The 20943-nt window shown below is 41.6% G+C and overlaps 1 long non-coding RNA gene across 1 annotated transcript in view; it reads left to right on the forward strand.

Annotated features, from left to right (window-relative positions):
- The first annotated feature begins 4858 nt into the window (after positions 1-4858).
- The window catches only part of LOC114057712, a 75914-nt gene continuing 59829 nt past the window's right edge, over positions 4859-20943 (forward strand). The window contains exon 1 of the long non-coding RNA XR_003571285.1: positions 4859-4973. This is a non-coding gene — a long non-coding RNA (uncharacterized LOC114057712). The remainder of the gene's footprint in view (positions 4974-20943) is intronic.

The following is a 20943-nucleotide window of genomic DNA, read 5'->3' on the forward strand; positions in this document are numbered from 1 at the left end:
TACTAACCCAGTTCATCACATGTGGTTGCCAAAAAAAAAAATTACCAACAAAAGCAGTCTTTATTACAACCTTGTTTAGTCACACCTTTCTTTTCTTCCTGACAAATTATGAAGAACAAAGCTAACTGACTGGATGATCTTTAATGTCTTTTCCAACCTAAATGGTCCTATGACTTGGTTTTTTTCTTAAACCACTGTTTTGCAGAATGCATGGTGTCAGGAGTGGTTCCATCACTTGCTGTCAGTCCACCCTTAAGTGCTCAGAACTCACAGCATTTCATCAGTCACTATCTTGATATACAATAAAAGAATTCTTTGGATTTTGAGCTGTTACGATGCCCCTGGTCCCAACCAGAAAGATGTGAAACTTGGTTTTTTGACAGAGTTGTCAAAATTTTCTTGTTGATGTATCCTAAAAAATCTTCAAGGGAGGTGAAATATAGTGTTAAAACACTAGATTTAGAAACAGTTCCTCAAAGTGGCTGTGCCCGTGACTTGGTGTGGCATGGCTGCAAATTTTGGGGTTTTTCAGCAAATGATGGTTTATAGATTGCTCTAGAATGGAACAGCTCAGTAATGGGATGAATGTACTGCTGGGAGGGGCACAAACCACTTCAAAATGGCTCAGCAGGGCAAACAAACAGGAGTGATCCTGCCCGGGAAGGTATTTGCTGTTGCTGATGGTTGTACATGCGGCAGAAAAGGTTTGGGAACTCCCTGGCTTGGAATAAAAAACTCCCTGAAGGTAGATGGTCTGAGCAGATTAACTGTGGCCTTATTAGGCCAGGCTGTTACTGAACTGTTTTGTTGCTGGTACAAAATCTGAAAAATTTTTATACCTCACACAAGCCAGGGAGAAAGCTCCATGTGTTATTTTGTGTTTCATTTCTTCCCAAATGATTGTAGAAATTATTTAATATTACTGTTTTGAAGAATCTCTTAAGAAGCCCATGAAAACTTTAATTCTCCAGCTCTACTGTCTTTTCTGAGACAGAGCTCTGCTCATCCTTTCTTTTCTTAGCCAAGAGTGACCCACTGAGGGACATAACTGTATTTGGGGGAGCTGATTTTTTTTTAGCTGCAGTAATAATTTGAATCATAAATAAATCAGTTTTCACTATCATAAACAGAACCACTTTGAGGGGGAGATATTTAATTAGGAAGACTATGGGCAGACTGCAAATGTTTTATAGGTGTGAGAAGAGCAACAGATGGGAAGAGGACATTCCACAGTCCGGATTTCAGCTCTTCACAAACTGTTTGCAACCCATTAGCTGAGATTTTCAGAATAGCTGTAGGATTTAGTCACGTCTTCCATTGAGGTGTAATGGGCGATAAGTTTAAATACCGTGCATTTAGAAAAAAAAAAAAAAAGAAAAAAAAAGCAGAGAACATTTTCAGTCATTACTGAAGCGTACTGTGGTACATTTGTGTGAGGATCAAGAAAAGACAGGTGAGATCTACTGTATGGGTAGGCAAGTTTCCAAGAGCATTAACATTTTATTTTAAGAGATGAATAAAACCCTCAAAATTGCTCTAGACTTGGCAGGTAAGGATTGTTATGCTTCATCTTGCCTCTTGGCCAGAAAGCTCAGTAAGTGGGAGCTTGCCAGATACAGCAGTCTTCCCCACTACCTGAATTTAATTTAAACCATTCTGTGCAGCCCTGATTTTAATCCTTTCATTTTGGTTTTGAGTTACCGCATATATGGCACAATGGAAATATTTTTTCAAACTTAAATTAGAAACACATTTTAGGAGACAAAAAAAGTGCCTGTCTTTAGTGCAGAATGAAACATCTTTAACTGTTAGATGAAGCACAACCGTTGGACCATTTTACTTTAAAAGTTTATCAGCAGAAAAACCGTGGATTTTCTGTGATGTGCTTTTGCTTGCCCTTTCCCCCTTCCAGTTGTACACATTGCACAAAGTGTTTCTTCAGGGTGGCCAAACTTTGTGGTGCTTAGCAATAAATATGTTTTAAAATAACTAGAGACAGAAGTGTGATACGCCAAAGGTATAAAAAATCGGTGTGTTCATCTTTATTTTACACTCTGTGTGTAAAAGTAATGGTGGGTCTTTAAAACTCTGAGATGTTTTTATTTGCCATAAATGGTGAAAATGTTTTTGTCACCTCCAAGGATATGTTTCCAGGATGTGCCACCAACTTTTGCTCTAAAGCAGTGCAGAACAGGAGCTATAAATGCTGCAAACATCTGAATCCGAGTAAAAGCTGTGGAGAGAATGAGAGTTGCAACTAAATCTTCAATTTTGCTGCCCAACTTGGCCTTGTTTCTTCCACGAGGAAAAGTAAGGGGCCAACTTGATAGTTTTGTCCTGAAAATTGTCTTGAAAGACAATTTGTTTCAGTTTTTAAATCTTCTCATGGTGTTTTTGTCTGCTAAAAAGGGTAGAAAATTCAGATCTTTATGGACCTGCTAGAGTACATGTGTGAGAAGCGCAGTGAAAACCTGTGTTTGAACAGTTATCAGCGATTCACTGTCAAATGGATGGATGTATTGGGTGGGATTTCACAGAAATCTTGGGCATGGCTCGTCTATCAAAAATGAAGTTTGAAGAATAAAGGGTGTGGATAAATCTGCAGATGACAGGATTCTAGTCCAAAAGGGTGAGCAGGAGCTAACACCTGAGCAGGAGGAACCTGTTGCATGAGGATTTTTTAAGGTCTGGAAATACCACTCAGGGTCTAAGTCATCATGATGATGCTCATTGATTTGTTATAAGTAATTCCTGGAATTTGATAAAAGTGAGATTTTATTTATTTTTATTTTAGAGTGGGCTTTATGTAGCATTTTAAACATGCAGATTTATTAGAAAATTTGGAATGTATTAATATAACTTGTATGCTTTTTTATGCTTGCATGTTGGGAGCAGAAGATGGCACCAGAAAGGAATAGTTGCTATGCAGTTGTGGTCAAAGGACTGTGCTCAGTTTTTGAAGGACCAGTCAGGACCTACTTCAGCAAAAATGTCCCCACACCATGACTGGGACTGCAGGAACCTGATGTGTAGAACCAACTAGTCCATGGTCCAGGTGCCAAAATGTTGGTCAGTGGGATTCTTGTTAGATTGCTGATGGAAATGTGCTTGTTTAACAAAAAAAACACATAAAAAACACTTGGCATAGTTTTAGAAAGATCAATTTGAAAAGCGTGTCTTCTGAGAAATTCACGTATTAGGTGATCTTACTCGTGCTTATTTGAGTTTTTTAATTATGTGAATGAGGCCATTGGAAAAGTGGATTATTTCTATTATTCATGGGAAATGGTGGAGTGACCAGATTTAAATGCAGCTTCCCTGAGCCCTGGTATGCACAGAAGGTCATGAAGTCACCCATGGGTGTTGGCCAGGATCACATCTGACATGGTCATGTTTAAAGGCAAAGCAAAATGAAAGAGAGGAAAAGACCAATAGGGTATCACTGGTGAAGAAAGATTATCTACAGCATGCTGGCTACCCTGTCCAAGTGTAAAAAGGCCAATTAGCTCTGCTTATCCTTCCCTTCCTGTTGTTCCCAGCCTGGGTGTGAGCCACTCACAACTTCTTAAGGCTTTGAGCAATGAGTTGCTTTTTCTAAGAACTGGCAGGAAATCATTTAATAAGCTGGGAGGAGGGAGAAGTTTCCTGTTCTACTTACTAACTATATAATTCCTAAGCTAAAGAGAGAAGACAGCTGAGTGGGCCAGACTACCAGCCCCAGTGCCCTTAGGTGTGTTCCTCAGCAGTGGAGGTCTAACCACCCTGGTCACATCCCCGTGGGTTTTGCCTTTGTCTCAGTTAGACCCCTAAAAGCTCTATACTCTTTTATAGAATTAATAAATTAAGTGTTTTCATTAAGATGCATGTTAATATAATAGAAATGCTTTCAAGGCTGTGACTGTGGGATTGGCTCCGTGCAGAGGGGCTAGATCAGGACCTCAGGACCATTGTTGGAACCCCGAACACACTTAAGGGCAAATTAAGCTCAAGTGGAGCCTATTTTGCAATACATATAAAAAGTGTAACCGGGATTGACATATCTTTGTCTTGTCTTCCACTATTTAGTATCAATAATTAACTTTATCACTTTGGTCTGTGAGGGCTTTATTACTTTTGATCCTCGAGACACCAAGATGAATGCCAAGAAATTGGCTCTGTGTGGGAGTGCCAGGGACGGAGCAGTGCCTGCCTGAGTTCAGCTCGAGGCAGTGACAATCCAATCCCCACAGCCTCGCTCTGCTCACCAGTGGCAGCTGGGCAGTCACTGCACTCACCAGCTCCCTGCTTGGCTTTGGCTGTAGCAAAGTGTCTGCATCCAGACACGCTGGGATAGCAGGAGCAAACACGGATAGCCCGGGTTCTGCTGTGAAGATCTAACACTGGCAGATGGCTAAAATCCTACTAATGCTTTTAGGGTGTTTATCTCTTGAGTTTTTAGAACTTATTCTCAGTACCAGCAAACTTGAAACACACTTATGAATCCATTAAAGAATGTGAAAATTATTTAAAGTTGTGTAAAAATATCATTCTATTCATTTGAGTGTATGAATGGTAAACATAAATTTTGTCAAAAGCCCACAATAAATTTAGAGCTTCAATACTTTAGCAATCCTACTGAAGAGTTGCCTGGGAAGTGTAGTGTATTTTTAAAAAAATACTTGCTGGATAGTATTTCATATTAAAAGCATTACTGAATAAATCTGTGCTCTCAGTGGAAAACACACAAATTCTGCCATGCTTCCAAGTACATAAATAGTATTATTCAATACCTGAAGACAATTTGCTGAAGACCTACCATTTGTTTTCTGAAAGCAGTGTGTGTTTGTTTCTCCAGCAGACATCCTCCGCGCTGCTGAGAACCCTCTCGGAAAGCACAACACTTCAGAGGGGTCCTGAGGAAGGATGTGACAAAGTTCTGCAAGATGTGACATCTGGTGGATGGCCTGCTCCCAGTGACCCAGGGCCCCTGTCAGGTACAGTGATGAGTTCGAGTTTATTGAGGTCTTTAACAAATTTCAGATGACTTGATTAAAATCATGAGTGCTCAGCCCTCTTTCTGTTGGCAGTTAACCTTTTTGTGCTGCAGTGGAGGCACAGAAAGCTTAAGTTCTATTTTAATTTTGCTAATTGTCACTTGACAGCGTTGTATTATTAAAAATGTGTCGTCTTCAAGATCTGAAAGAGAAATCTAGCAGGTCAGAGGTGTAGCATGTGTTGTTACCTTATACTCTCCTTCTGCTTTCCAGGGTATGTGTATTTATTCTTGTAGTCTTGTACACCTGCATGTCTATTCTGTAATTAGCCACAAGTTTTTTAAAAAGTCCCCAAAATCATGAGATTCACCTGAAATGTTTCTCAGTGCAACATATTTTACTGCCTTTTTTTTTTCATTTTCTACTGATGACAAGAGCCAAGAACCTAATTTCTTAAGTTAAATAGTTTATTGCTTGCAATGTAGAAGTTGCAGTCTTCTGTGTCTGCAAGAGCTGAGGCTTTTTTTTTTTAAAGTCCCACAATTTGCAAAAAATAATTAAAAATTAGTTTAGCAGAGTTCAGAGTGGTATTCTTTAGTAAGACTGGAACTGTTAGGCAATCCTTGCTGTGGTAGCTGCAGTAAGCTGGCAGTAGGAGTGTTCAGTTGGAAAAGAGGGTATAGGGTAGAGATGTGCGCTCCAGGAATGCTGCTTGGTCATCAGTACTCTAAAAACCAACCCCAGTTTCAGTGTTCTGACTGTCCCTGGGGAGAGACAAGTGAGAAAATACCTCTTTACACATAAATATCTGCAACCTGACATTGAGAATACTGCTCCTTACAAATACGGGACAGTTTTCTTTGTTGTTGTGTTTTCATTATTGTTGTTTTGAAAGTGAATTATGGGGAACCATTATTCTTTTGTTGTTTCTGGTATTGTTGTCACTGATCACAAGTTCTGTCCAGTTTCAGCTGTTTCTCCCAGTAACCCCCACAGACAGGCCTATGGTCACCTCTCGTCTCAGTCTGAGAGGCTGAAAACAATTTGAAATTAAAATCTGAAAGCTGAGGGGGAAAGCAGTGGAAAGATCAATGTTTTTCAATTAAAATGAAATCTTACTCAGCCTGTTTCTGCTAGTTTGCTTTTATATACTGCCACAAATATTCTGTTCAGGAGTTACAGACTGTGTATCCTTTTTTCCCAAGTCATTCCAGTAAATCTGCTCCCCTGTTACTTGTTATGGCTGAGCTACTCAAGCAGGGGAAAGCTTGTTTGTTTGTTTTTATTTTGTTTTCTTCCTGAGCTGCTCTGTCTGGAATTTCAAAGCAAAGGAAACTGTTGTATATGTGTAAAGGGGTGAAACTTCTGCTGGCAAGGGTTGGAGTGTTTCTTTCATAGAGCTGTGGAATCTCCAGCAGAGGCATAATTGTTAATAATGATGAGGACGTATCAATCTGCCAGTAACTGTGCTGGGACTCAGATAAACACACGTGCCCATTGACTGAAATGTCTGACCTGAGCTTTGGTATCCAAGAATAAGCTGTTGATTTTCTCCCATGACAGTGTCAAAATACCTCCACCATGAATATGTGCAACCTGTGTTTTTACACCACGCTTGCCTTATTTTTTCCTGACCTAAATTCTTGTAAGTTGTTCTGTTCTCAATATAAACCCATTGGTCTGCCTTCCCCCTTAGCCTCCAAGGATTTAGTCAGTGAGGGGGGAAGTGTTTAAAAATAATTCCAGTTATGGTAGAACAGCCTGTATCCTTTCTATAGACTAACTGACATCAGACTTCGGAGTTCACAAAATGGTCAACAAAAGATCAGTAAAAACATCCAAGGATTCTGAAGGGCCAACTTTTTTTTTTTTCCCTCTTTCCTTTAAAGGGAAAATGTGACTTTTTGAGCAGGAGTAGGTTTTCAGACTGTGGAAGCCTGAGTGACACATACCCCTTGTTAAAACTGGTGTGATTTTGTATTCTGAAGAGCTACCAGACCTCTTAAAAGCTTGGCCTCTGAGGATACACACAGCTCTGTTGTAATACCAAGTTAATATATATATTAAAGGTGCTGGTTATTAGTGGGAATGAAGACAAAAAGAGAAATCTGTCCTATTTTTTTTTGGTCTGATTTGTGATGCCCATGTCCTGGCTCCTGGGGTGGGCCAGGGGTTGTATTTTGCTCTTGTTAAAGCTGGGGGGTGTAAGGACGTGCAACATGAGGCTGCAGGTGGAAAACTTCTTTAGCCCAGGGAATATGTGCCTCCAGGGGAAACTCAGTGACTGGCCCTGACTATCATGTGCCTTTTCAGTGTGGGAGAGCATAAAGGAGAAGCCAAATTAGGACGTGCAAGACAAAAGTTGGAGAGGAGGTGGGGATGTAGGCAGGAATTGATGTAACAGAGAGGGAGCTCTGTGGTTTGCTCTTATCCTGGTAGCAGCAGCCTGGTGAGGTGTCACTGCCAACCAGCCAGGAGACAGCAGTGGGCTGGGTGTAATTTGGGGTGTCCTGCTCAGAGTTACGTTGCCCAGTTTTCCCATTGCAGCTGGAGAGGTTTTAAACAAGCACCTGCAGTGCTGGAGGAGAGGGCAAGTGGCAGAGCAGAATATTTCCTTAGGCCCTGGCCTGGTGAACTCCAGAATTTCAAAGTAGAAATTGTGCAAGGGACTTCCAAGATCATGGGCAAGGAGTCTGTGCTTGGCACCTCACGGGCAGGCTGTGGCAGCACCTGAGGCAAGGAGGACAACAAATGTTTGCAAACACTCACATTCTAAAACATTCCCTTGCTACAGCACCCACACCAAGAGCTGGACATGTAATAGCACTGCAGGTGTTCCTTGACTTCATATTTCCCCACTATGTTTAAGACATGTTGAGAGTGGCTCTGGAGACTTTGAAACATTTGAAACGAGTTATAAACATGGATTGTTTGTAATGGTGGTATTTTTAATGGACATACATACAGTTGGAAACCTATCAGTTGTTTTTTCTCGCTCTCTTGCTTAGGGAAACGAGAATTGATATCTGTTAGTTTCAATATTTTACACTTGCCAAATTTCTTGGCTTACTTTTGAAAGTCTAAATCTCGAAATAATGATTTCTTTTATAAGTAGAAATTTCAAATTCTTTTTTTCCTGGCACTTAAGATTAGACGGGGAAAATAACCCTTTTCCCTGACCACTGGCTGCATTCAGACAGCCACGCCAAATCTTCTGAACATTACGAGCCTATTATTTATTTTTGTGGCATGGTAGTGGATTTTTCTGGCTGTAAAGGTCCTTTTCCTGCTCAGGAGAGAAACTGCGGTACCTGCATTGGGCATTTTCTCGGTGCTTTCGCTCTGTGTGTGGAACGGACGTTCCTTGGGAAGGCTCCGGAGAGCTCAGGCTGCTGCAGAGGGGCCTCTCACACCTTACCCTGATGCTCAGCACAGCCCTCCCCTGCTCTCCTCGGCCTCTGCCGGCGCTCGCTGTTTCTCTGATGCCCCCTTCTGCCCTCCTCGCCTCATATCACGGCAAAATCTTCCCTCAGAACTGCCCGGACACCGTGCAGAGCAGGGCTTGGGCTTGGCTTTGAGCACTGCTGGGGGTGTTCTGGGGAATGTGCCCAATTGCTGTTGTGCTGGCAGGTCAGGCATTATCTCTTTGCCTTTTCTGCAAGTGGGAACCGTGTGAATGCATGAGGAATACACTGAAGGAAGGAGGTGGGGATGATTTCATCCATTAGAAATCTTTGTGCAAGTGTGGATCAAAAAGCTCTACAAAGCACATTTGGCTACTTTCAGTTTTTAGTTGTGTGGTCACAGGTGTACTTTTAGGCAAAGTATCACATCAGAAATTAGCTCTTCCTTATTAAAAAAAAAAAAAAAGGATTAAGGGGATATCTTTGAAAAATTAGAACTGCTCTCTTGCTCCCATAGTCCTTCCCTCTCCAACAAACCCTTTAATGTGATAAAAGTGCCTCGATACCCTTTTCACTTGGAAGCCTCTGTTTCCTCTGTGCCACACTTCTCCTTTGGCAGAGAGTGAAAGAAGTGCCCCAGCTCCGGAATACTTTTGTCTGTTCTTGCCAAAGAGATCCAGTTACAGAGGTGAGACAGTGACCCAGATGCAGGCTCTTTGCTGGTGCTGCCTGGGAGGGTTCAGTTCCAGTTGGCTGCATTTATGCAGCCTGCACTTTGCTAGGAAAGAGAGGGAAACCATCAGTAGTCACAAGTTTAATTGGTTTGGGGATGTGACCTTGGCACCGAGGAACTTAAAATCTGAAGGTCTGCTTGCCCTGGGGAACGTGCTCAGGAATGGCTCTTCTGCCAGGAGCCCTTGTGTGGGTGCTAATTGTGTGGAACACACGGGGGACCCTTCTGGAAGCAGTGGGAAGCAACCATTCTGGGACTCATCTGTGTGGAGACAAATCCTTATCCTTCAAGGCCTGTCCTTCCCAGGGAATTCCAGGGAGCTCCCTCTGCATAGCAAACTGAGAGTTCCCAAAGAGGTGGATATTTCTGCAACACAAGCCACAAGTCCCAAGTGTGCAGGTGCTTGAGGAGTCAAAAATAGCTCAGGAACTCTTGTAGGAAACTTTGTCATTTCAAAATATGGTTGAGAGGATAAAACCTGCTTTGATTTATTCTGAAAAAGAGACAAGGGAGAACAATGACAAGGGGATGGGACACAAAACATTCCTCAATTTTAGGAATTTTTAGGAAAAAAGGTGTCTGTAGCAGTGTTCCTGGATTTTTTCAAGTGCAATACAAAGGTTGTATCACTGTTTCCCTGTGTCAGCTCAATAATACAGAACACTGTGGAAGAAGGTTTCAGTCGCTGCACTATCTTCGTTTTTGCAGCTACCACTTAGCACGGAGTGATCTCTCTTCGGTGTGTGTTTCAATGACAGCTTGACATGAAATAACTTAATGACTAAAATGGAAAATGGTACAATATTTCAATCCTCATATCAGGAACAATTTAGGAATTAAGAAGCATAACATAGAATTAATGTATCTTTCAAAAATTCATTAAAATAACCCTCTTAGGTTCAGTTAACGTTGACATTTTGAAATGACCTTAGGGTTTAGCAAAACACATGTGTGTTTTCTAAGGAAAAAAAAAAAACCAAGCTAATGCAAGTAAAGCCTCTGTATCTTGAGTTTTCTCCTCTGTCCTGATAGAGCTGTCCCTCAGACTCACACTCCTGCTTCTCTCTGTAAACAGCAGACGGTGTGAACTGGCAGAGCAAGTGCCTTCCCATCACCTTGAGCTCGGGAGATGTTGACACACAGGAGTGGCAAAGAGGAAGGTGCAAACAGATGAAAATCCCAGCTGAATGAGTGGGTTTTTAATCTTCTTGCACCTGTTTCCAGGAGGGAGTGTGACAGTGATAGGGTGCAGAAAGGAATGTTACAACCTGGGCAGGAGGATGTGGGTGGTGGCACAAGTCCCAGGGCAGGAGCGGGATGGGGGAGGATGAAGCAGGAGCTTGCATCGTATTTCAGACCTTGAATTTGGAAGGACTGTGATATATTGAAGAAAAATAAATAAAAATGACAAAAAATTTAAGACCAGTGTTTAGGGATGGTGTTTACCCAGGGAAAGAGAGGTATTTACCAGCATGATCTGAATGCAACTTTTGAAATAATTTAATTTCCAAAAGCAATTACGCTGAGACTGTAATACTGACTGCTGCATGGACTTCATGCAGAGCAGAATGTGATCTTATCTCCAACGCTAACTGCCTGGGCAGAGGGGGGATCGAAATGGCTGGAAGTGGGATATTGAAAATAAAAATTGTCCCGAGTAAGACTTGCTGTTGGAAGATAGTGCAGCCTCTGCAGAGGGGTCTGCCATGGAGGTGCTGATACCCTCCTGGGGAGAGTGCATGGAAGGAGCTGGAAGCTTTTTCAACACCACTTTATTCATCTCCAGTAACAGATCCCTGACACCCTCACAGTTAGTGAGACTGAGCCCCAGCTTTAGAAGAGCCTGGTTGGAGGCCAGGAAGGTCCCCTGGTTTTCCAGCTCTTTGTTCCTCAGTGGTTTTTTTCATTACACTGATAGAGCTGGGGGAAAAAAAAAAGTGGCTAAAATATTGGGTTTGCAATGTTTTTGGAAATTTGCACACCTGCCCCTTTCCAGCACATCACTGGGTCCTGTGCCAGGTGCTCCAGTGACTCCAAGGCAGGGCAGGTCCTGCTTGGTTCTGGTCCAGTTGCATTCCCAGTCCTTTGAAACAACACAGACCAGGAATGAATTTCAAATGGTGTTTAAAATCCCATGTTATTACTATAAATCCTTGAGGGTTTTTCCCTTTTGCTCTCTTTTGGGTGGACTCCTAGTAAGTTCGATGGGAGCACAGGACATTTTTGATATATGGCATCAGGTCTGTTAGTTCAGAAACCCCACACAGAAGCTTGTTTTTCGAAAGAGAGAAAATAAGATTAAACAGGACAGGGAATGCTGTTATGAAGGAATGAAAATATTTTCATTACCAGAGTATTTGTATGTCAACAGCTGATAGGGAATGATGTGAGACATTCCCAGAAGGACTCCCAAAGATTCTTTTTTCCGTGTGTAATAGACCAATTAGCAGAGCCCAGATTAAATGAGCAATGTCACACTGCTTCTTGCATTTAAAAAGTGTGACATTCAGTCTCCTTATCTAGGAAATATTTGCATTTTTTTATCCTTGGGACTTCAGCTATACTATTTTCAACAGCTTTAAGTTACCAAGTAATAGGGGGAAATTTTCACTTGCCCCACCTGACTTTGAGACATACAGATAGATTTCTCTTATGTAGTATATATTTTTAAAGATTTATCAACGAGAAGCTCTGTACACTCTCAGAATGCGTACACATGTGAAAAGGAGGGGGATATTAAACTCGGCGAAGCCAGAACTTGTAATACTTCTAAGCTGACTTCATGAGTTAATAAAGGAGGAAATGAGCAAACTCAGTGTCAGACTCTGCTGCCCAGCTCTCCTGGAGCAGCCCTTGAACTGACTCAAAAGAAATTGTTTGATTTTCAGTTGTTTTTCAATCTTAATGTGGCTTTCAGAAATTTTAGTCTTTCCCTAGGGAAAACAACTGAATGATTAAATAAAAAATTAGCACTGTTCAAAAAAAAAAAAAATATTTGCAGGATTGCTTTATTTCCTTAGCAGCTTTCAGCTTCCACTGCAGAAGGGGTTGAGTTTTGGTGACAGGGCCCTCTATGGTTTTATGAATTAATGTTGATTTGAAGTGGGTAGAAGAAAAATTGCGACAGACTTAAAGAGCAGTAACACTTAATTGAATTTAGTGTTTGGATATCTTTTTAATTTCCATATCTCTGAAAATTTGCACAAGTTAAATATCAATTACTGACTGATCTTTCTCAGATAACAAATAATGGTAGCAGATTATAATTCAGAATCAAATGGCTCCTTTGGAGCTATTGAGATCTGCTTGTCATGTCAGTTATGTGTGTTCATTGAGGAAAGGTAGAAACAGTGGAATATTATTCCATTTTATGTTAGCATTTAAAGGACTTGCATTTCACGAGGTAGTCTTACCCATTAAATTCTCTCCTCTGTGTTCATCCACTGATGTTTTTACCTCATCTTTATCCTCTTACTAAAATCTGGGTTTTTTGCTAATTGTTATTTCTAAATATGGAGCAAAAGACTCGTATGTCTCAGGTCAGAGGAACACTTGAGAGAAGAACAGTTAATTCCACTGACAATATTTATTAACAGCGTTGCAATAAGCTCCAGAGTAGGCTCAGAATCCTCCTGTCTGCTGTATGTACAGTGTCCCTACATTTACACGTTGTCACCTTTCCCCTGTTGAAAAAGTTTCCAATATTGCCCGAGGTGGGAATTTCAGAAGGGTTTAAGTAACTTTTCGTTCTTCAGACAGGCTCTCTATTAGAGATATCCAAGAGGTGCTTTAGGACTAAACCTAAGTTGTTCCTCTAATGCTTTTTCAAATTTCCTTCTGAGATCCATAGGTTTCTTCTTGTTTGTTAGTCCCAAGTTTGACGATTCAAGCTGACACCATTTCTGAATTCTGGTTTGTTATACCAACAACTCTGAGATTAGAGGGGTGATGGGAACCTGCCTTCTATGTTAAAAAAGTCCTAAAATGGGGATGCCAGAAGCAAAGGTTGAATTGTGACAGAAAACACCCGTTTTCTCCATTCTCTTCCGTTGCTACCTTATTTTTTTACAGCGTTTTTCGCCTCTTAGCAGCTCTGTGGAAGTGCAAATTTCAGTGCAACTGTGTTTCTTAGTTGTTTACTGTGTGTGCCGGTAAATACGTTCAGGAGAAACCATTTCTCTGCTGCTGCTCTTAAAAATATTTGTGTCTGTTCTTTATGGAGAGCACCTCTCTAGAGCAAAGCTGAAACAATACAAACACGAGTGTTGTTCCTCCCCCCTCCTTTGCCCGCTCAAAAGATCCCGGATCGTTCGGGTGCTCCCGTGGAAATGAAGGAGAAAAGGAGCAGGCCCGTCACAGGTGTCAGGTTAAATGGGCTGCTGCTTCCCGTGCAGAGCGATGAGTGTGAAAACAAAGAAGTTAAAACAGTGTCTGACGTTGATTCTCTAATAGTCAAGTTCGACACAGACTATTCCCACCCCTGTGCATTGCTGGGGTCACTTGGAAGAGGAGACACTGCAGGGATTACACCGAGGGCGGGGATCCACAAACAAGAATGCAGTGAATAACTTGACAAAATCGTGCAGCTCTCTGCCCCTTGCAAAGAAGCCTTCACCTCTTGCTGGAGTTTTTTTGGCATCTAGGAGAGCTTATCTTCGACTAACATGTAGAGCGTAAGGTGAATTGCAAAAGAGGAATGCAGACAGCTTCTCCTATCAGCACATTGTTTTGGTTAAGACTCCACTGGAGTTTTGTAAAAATGCGATTGGGGGAAGGGAAACAAGACAAAGTCAGGGTGTCCTCGGGGTTTGCTTAGTTAGTCAAATAAGCTTATTGGGAAATTAACACTTGTAGGGTTGGAAAAGAATTGCTAGGCTATTTTATTTTACACAGGGCTTTGAATACCGTATCCAGCTGCTTGAAAAACAACCAGGCAGAAAAATAAGCTCTTGCAGCTCTGGCTGTAAATGCAAAGGTGGGGGGCCAGGACCCTGCATCGTCAGCAGGGCTATGGCAGGTTTTCCTTGGGAAAGGAGTATTTTTAGGCCGGATTTGTTGTTAGGGACTGTGGCTCTTGCAGCACTCTGGATGTTGGCACTAGCAAAATTCTCAGCAAACCACTTTCTCCATGAAATTTTTTGTTCTGTTTCAGAGTTTTCTGATAACTTCCACCAATATTACTGGGTTTTTGTGACATTTAGAAGTTCATCATTGTAAGAACTGCCTACTTGCAACGCTGGGTGTCCTGCACTTCCCCATGACTAGATCAGTGTGACTCTTACGGGATCCTTGATGCAAAGAGCCTCCTGGGAAATCCAGATTTGATTAAAATGTGCTCCTGCACTTTCTACCTGATTTTTGCAAAAAGCTAAGCTTTATGGACTTTATCCCTTGCATTGAAGACACTGCACCTCCCTTCCCAGCTGGGGGGTGGTGGATGGTGGTGGTCTCTGCCCAGAATAGCTCTTTCGTAGACATCTTAATCTTTCTTCTCCCAGGCTTGCCACTCTACTGTCTAGTTCCCTTCTTCCTTGCTCCTGTCATTTCCATCTTCTGTGATATTTCTTAACCACATTTCTTAGGTACACAGGAGTTTCAGTGGTTTCTGACTGTTTCCTCCACTGTTTTTACACACTTTTCGTTGTGTGGTTTTGCAGTTTATCCTCAGAGAAGTAGGACCACATTACACTTCTCAGGTAACTGAAGCATGGGAAGTAAAGCCTCTCATTCCAATATAATTTAAAGATGGTTTCAAACATAGGGTACTGGTTTGGTGATAAATCTCAGCCATGCCTTGTGGGCTCCAGAGTGCCAGACAGTCAGCTGGGGAGCTCACAGGGCTCTGTGTACTCACCTAAGAAGGGAGTGAATTGGGAGAGGTATGTGCTGATTCTTTTTTTTTTTTTCCTTTCGTTTTTAATAATTTAAATGTCACATAAGGAAAATACCAAATGCTTGGGAGCAGGGGCTGTAGATATTTGCACTGGTTGTGTGATGTAGAGATTAATGAATACTTGTGAATGCTGGGATGAAATGTGCTCTTGCTCACTGGGAAATATCCCAGCTGGGCTCTGTCCTTCCTCCATGGAATCCCCTGTCCTGGTCTTTCTGACCATCCCAGAGAGGAGAGCACTGAAACAGGCTCAGGATGAAATGGGAGATTATCTGTTGTGGTCCAGTGCCTTTAATGAAACTATTTGAATGAGTAAGGGATAGAGTGTGGGTATGAGTCACCCTGGAACTGCATGTTCTCTCCACGGGCAACCTTCGGGAGGAGGGGGCGGGCAACATCTGCAAGGATTCTGGGGAGAAGGTCACTGCAGGCAAACTGTGTTATTTGATCACTGCTGAAAAGGCAGAGAGGGAAACTCTCAGCTCCACGGGCTGGCAGTTGCTGAGCTGTATTTGGACAGGTATACAGATGATTATATCTGAGTAATACCGAGGAGCATTACAGTCCTTAACAAGACAAGATTTGCACATTCCTTGTCAGCAAATGCCTTTAGGAAGTGTACAGCAGGAAATAAAGAAAGGGGTCCCTGTCTCAGAACCCACAGCCCTTTCTGTGTTGCCTGAAGACCTTTCTTTTACCCTGTGCGGTTGAGAGACATTTCCTGAGTGCAAATGCTGCTCTGGGACTAAATGCACTTGTGCTGCTCTGTAACTGCAGGAGCACATTTAACATACAGGTTGTGTCCTTAGCTGTGAAACTCAGTGAGTTACAGAAGCTAAAAATTTAAGTAAATATATATTAAAAAAACCCTTATAAATACTGTATATTTCATAAATGTGTTATGCCTGTATTAAATCTGGGTTAGACAAAAGTGGGATGATCAGCAAGTAAGAAGCTATTTCCTAGTAGCTGATTTTAATGTCATTCCAGACATGCAAATACATAACTCCCTCCTGTCCCATCATGTGTTTTTTCCTGAAAATTTATTGTGTGCAAGATGAACGTTTATTTCTTTTTATTTATTGTAAGCAAAGTAAATCTTGACAGCTTACCAAAGAGCGCTTTAAAATAGTGAATGTTCAACAGAGGGAACTTTTCACTGAAGCAAGATTTGATTCCTCATTTACCCTCTGATTATTCAGAGTTTAATTCTGCACTTACTGAAGTAACTCCATGAAAATCTCTTTGGTGAAACATATCCCTGTGGAAATCCCTCGTGCTGGATTTGATTCCTTGGGTTGTTTCTCTTTTTTTTCTTTTTTTTTTCCATATATTTTAGGATCTTAAATTGATTTTTATTTTATAGATGAGCATTAAGAGAAGCAGCACTGTGTGCCTCTATATAGAGAGGGAATCAATAAGATTTCACTTCCCTTCTGCTGGAGCTGTTAGCTAAAAAGGAAGATACCTCTAGTGTTTCACTCTAAAAAAGAAAAAAAAAAAAAAAAAAATAAAAATTAAGTGTCTATTCAGGCCTGGCTTAAGCTATCTAATAGGGAATTATAATTCAACATTAAAAGTCTTCAAACTGAACCTCAGCTCTTCACAATGGACTAATCTTGCAGTGTCTCCCTCCACAGCTGAATCAGCTTCCTTGATGTCAGTAATCAACAGCAAATAATTTGAGGGAGTTAAGTAGCAGAAGAAAAGCTCTGGGACCAGCAATAACTTCGTTCAAACTTCCTCGAATTGTCCCAATTTTATGTCCCTAGTTTTGCCCTTTCTTTCATGTTAAAGGGTCTCTTTAAGTGAACCTGTTAATTCCCTGAACTATTTTTGTGTGGGTTTTTTTTTTGTTTGTTTGGTGGGTTTTTTTGTTTGTTTGTTTGTTTGTGGTTTTTTGTTTTGTTTTGTTTTGAGCTGACTATATGAAACTCCTCTCTTTATTTTAAGAGGCAAATGGGAGTTCTGTGTAGGGAAGAATAAGAGTACACTATCCCACTTTGCTTCTTGTTGGCAAACTCTCCTAACCCCCTGACTGGTAGTAGTGCTGCTCCAGAGAGCTGCCCTCTTTCCAGGAACTGAAATAAAAGCCTCACAAATACCACATTTCGCAAAATAGCTTCAGGGGGGTTTGTTACTTTTTGTTACAATGGTAAAAACGAGAACTTAATTCCCGGCACTTCCAAATTGGTTACATCTTTTCACACCCTTCCTTGGCAGCCCCCGCTCAGCCTGATGTGCCCTCTGCCTTCTGGGGGCACCCACGTCACACCTGCCCGTGTCCCTGGCTCCTTCGTGGCCAGCCGTGGGGTTTGGTGCTCAGTCCCAGCGAATTCCAACCATCCCAGGTTCACGTGCAGAGGCCGATACGCCCCAGGGGAACAGTCCACACCATCTGAACTCTGCCTGAGCTGCTTTTCAAAGCGAGAGATTCATTTATTATGAAGGTTCCGAGGTAGCCTGGAGAGAATGAACACGGAGGCTGTATCAGTGAAAAGTCATAATGCAGGTAAAAATGCAGACAGCCTAAAAAAGGTAAATTGCATCAGCACAACAGTGCAATTCCTTCTAATTCAACCACTTTGAGAAGGGGAAATGTTCTAAACTACCAAAGATTTAGCTGTGATGTTCATCGCGAATAAACACAGCATCCCTCTTGCAAATCTCCTTTCTTCCTCATCTTGTGAATAACTTGAGTTAGAACAGCTGGATAGGGAACAGCTCTGTCTTACAGATGCTGCAATTCAGATTATATTTTATTAAGCTGAAATGAGAGACATAATAAACTCTCCCAGGGAGTTCAGAAGTTTCCACCCTTCTAGTAATTGCATACTGTACAGGAAATGGAGGTTAAAAAAAAAATTACAGAAAGTCATTCAGGGTATCTCTAGCAGAGTTATTGCCTTGAAATAAGTTCTCATCTCAGGAATCCTCTGAAAGAAAGAATCAGGGAAGCCTTTTGGTAGTTTTTGGTATTTGTCAATAAAAGGAGCAGAGGAAGGTGTCTGGGGCTGTCTGTAGTGCAGCCTCTGTGAGCCTCCCAGCCCTGTGCAGACACTGCACTGCACATCTGTATTTAAAACTGAACTCTGGAGACGTCTGCCTGCTCAAGTACCTGCACAGATGTCTTGCTTCCTACTCTTGTCACAAGTGCTTTCCCCTAAAGACACCATCTTATAAAAGTGTGATATTTGCTATTCCTGCAAAGTGGAGCTGCAAGTATTTCACTCTGTTAATCCTACGTGCAGGCAGACAAGAGCATTATCAGTGTGCTGCTTTCATCTCACCAGAGTGATGCAAGATAAAAACTCGGGGCTGGCCTGAAACTGGAGCTCCAGGTTGCTCTTGAACACACAGATCCCTCTCTCTGTGGGAGTACAGCTGTGGGACACTCCAGTCCAGCCACCTGGACTCCAACTGCATCTTAAAGGGAGAGAAACATTTCCCTTCCTCCTTCCTCTCCTTTCCCCTCACAACTACTATTTAAAAAAAAAAGGAAAAAAACCCGAACTCAACAGTATGCTGTTGGCTCTTGAGAATAAGGTTGTTTTGGCAGTTGCAAATCATGACAGTCACTATAAAAGGGAAGCTTTATACTCAGTGTATGCTTTGTGTGGTAATCCTCAAAAAACTTGGAGTGCTTGGAGTGTTTCATCCATACTAGTGCCAGAATGATCAGTTTTCTCTCTTGAGTGGAGAAAGAGAGAGGATAATCTGGGAAGCTGAACACTTCATTTTTTGTTTTCTTCAGTGTCTGAGTCATTAGCAGGTGGATGGTTGAGGACCAGAAGGTCCTGTACCATGTTCTCATTTCTTCTAACTGCCTATAATCCGCTTCAAATTGACCATTAACTTCATGTCCCTTAAAAGAGGCGTTGTGTACCCCTCCAAAGGAAGGAAATAATTCCTTGCAGTTTATAGATAAGATGCTTTAAGTATAGACTTCACTCAGCCTGCCTGAATTCCTAAAGCTGAGGCTCCCCAAGGTCTGATAGACACTTTTTGCCTGCTGGATTGTAGTGAAATCACTTCATGCTCCTGTACAAAATTGAGATCCTTTTGTATCAGGGCTCCTGGACTTCTTCATGGTACTTCACAGTCTGCCAGTGAAAAAAACGGGTTGTGGATGTTCATGTATTTTGTTTGACCTATTTTACAGAATAAACATGAGATTGACTGTGTTGCACTAAATTAGCCATTTATGAGTTTAAATCATTACAAATGCAAAAGTCTTGTGGGGGGAAAATCTGTAAATTGTGACGTTAACCTGATTATCCTCCCTTTGAGGCTCTGTTAGAATAGTAAACAAGTCACTCTGAAAATCACCATACTGTGCAAAATACTTCATTTAGCTCTGCCTTTGTAGCTTACCAGCCACAACAGTCCATGACAGCAGCTCTTAGGAAAATTGAACAACGTATAATACATAAATTAGGCAACAGAGAGTACTGGTGGGACTATATTATTATAAAAAGTACAGCTATGGCAGCTCTTGCAAGTTTAGGATGTTCAGGAAAACTTAATTTATACAGGGCTTCTGTAGATTTCAGATTAACCTCCTGTAATGTCCTTAAATTGATGTGAATCTCTGATTTAACATTGTCAGTAATATTAATGTGCATTGATAATTATGAGAGTGCTAATCAGTGCAAATCCATGCACAATGAAAGAAAAAATGAAGGTGTCTGAAAGGCACTGGATTCATTTGTTTTATTTGTATTATTGGATCTGAAGAGATTGTGAAAGTGTAAAATCAACTTATATAAAAGGTGATATGAGGAATGCTCAGATTTGTAATTTTATGCTTCAAGAAAACTGTTGTGCCCTTCTGTCTGTACATTTGAAGCAAGATGCGTAAGAAATAAAAATCTTACGTAGCGTGCACTGCATTTCCATCTTTACTTTTAATAAATTTTAAATTATAGGGAATTATTAGACAAAAAACGTGGCCTGTGATTTTACTCAGTTTCTCAGAATTTATTCTTTACACCTCCTTTTTCAGGTGTAAATATTCAACAAACAGTAAAGAGCCATTAAATTTATATTACTGCTTCAGTGAAGGCTCTTTGTCAGTAAGTATCAACTGGCTCATTTAAGTACTCAGTTTTACACTTCTTTGACATGCAGCCAAGAACCAAATTCCCTGGCTCTTCTGTCCTCTCTGAGTGCTGGAAATGGCGAACAGCACATGAAGTTGAAATCAACTCGCAGAATATCACAAGGACAGACCATCCAGTCACATATCTGACAAATTCTATCTCACAAATCTGATGGAGACAAACAAGGTTGTAAGGGGAGGGATTAGGATCACTTCTGGCAATGATATCTTTTATGTACCAAAAAGCATGTAACAAAAGTAGGAACACAAAACGTTCTGGGCTGGGACCTTTTGATTCTCACATCAACCAGATGTTTGCTGGCCCTGTCCCGACTGAATGTATCAGTTTGGCGTGTGGGGAGGAGAGGAAATCGTTGACATCAGTGAAAACGTTGCCTGTAGTGCTCTGCTCACTATCTCTTCCATCTGAGGCTGCTTACCCTTTCAGAAAAGCTGATGTGAGCTGATGGTTCATTCCGAGAGCTGGACCTGGAAAAGGCCCAAGCTGTGTGAGGAGTTGTCCTTTTCTTCCTCCCAAGCCAGCGGAAGATTACAGGCAGTGTAGACCATGACCCTTAGATCATGGCCCTTAGATATTCCCTTGTCCCTCACGTTCACACAGGATGCTCTTGCTGACAGATGATTCTCAAGGCAGAGGGTGTTGCAGGCAGAGGATGAGCAGTGACCAAGCTCAGTGCTGAGCAGGAAGGCCACAGGGCTGCACAGCACTTCGGGCAGGGACACCAGGAGTGTTTCCTCCACAGGGCCAAGGCATGCAGAGCTGTCACTGAAGTTGGTTGTGATGGTATCTGCCAGACTTAAGTGGATGTCACCAGAGT

This window comes from Empidonax traillii, unplaced genomic scaffold (genome assembly GCF_003031625.1).
Source record: "Empidonax traillii isolate 1590-97213 ecotype Southwest subspecies unplaced genomic scaffold, ASM303162v1 scaffold143:size1492093, whole genome shotgun sequence".
NCBI lineage: Eukaryota > Metazoa > Chordata > Aves > Passeriformes > Tyrannidae > Empidonax > Empidonax traillii.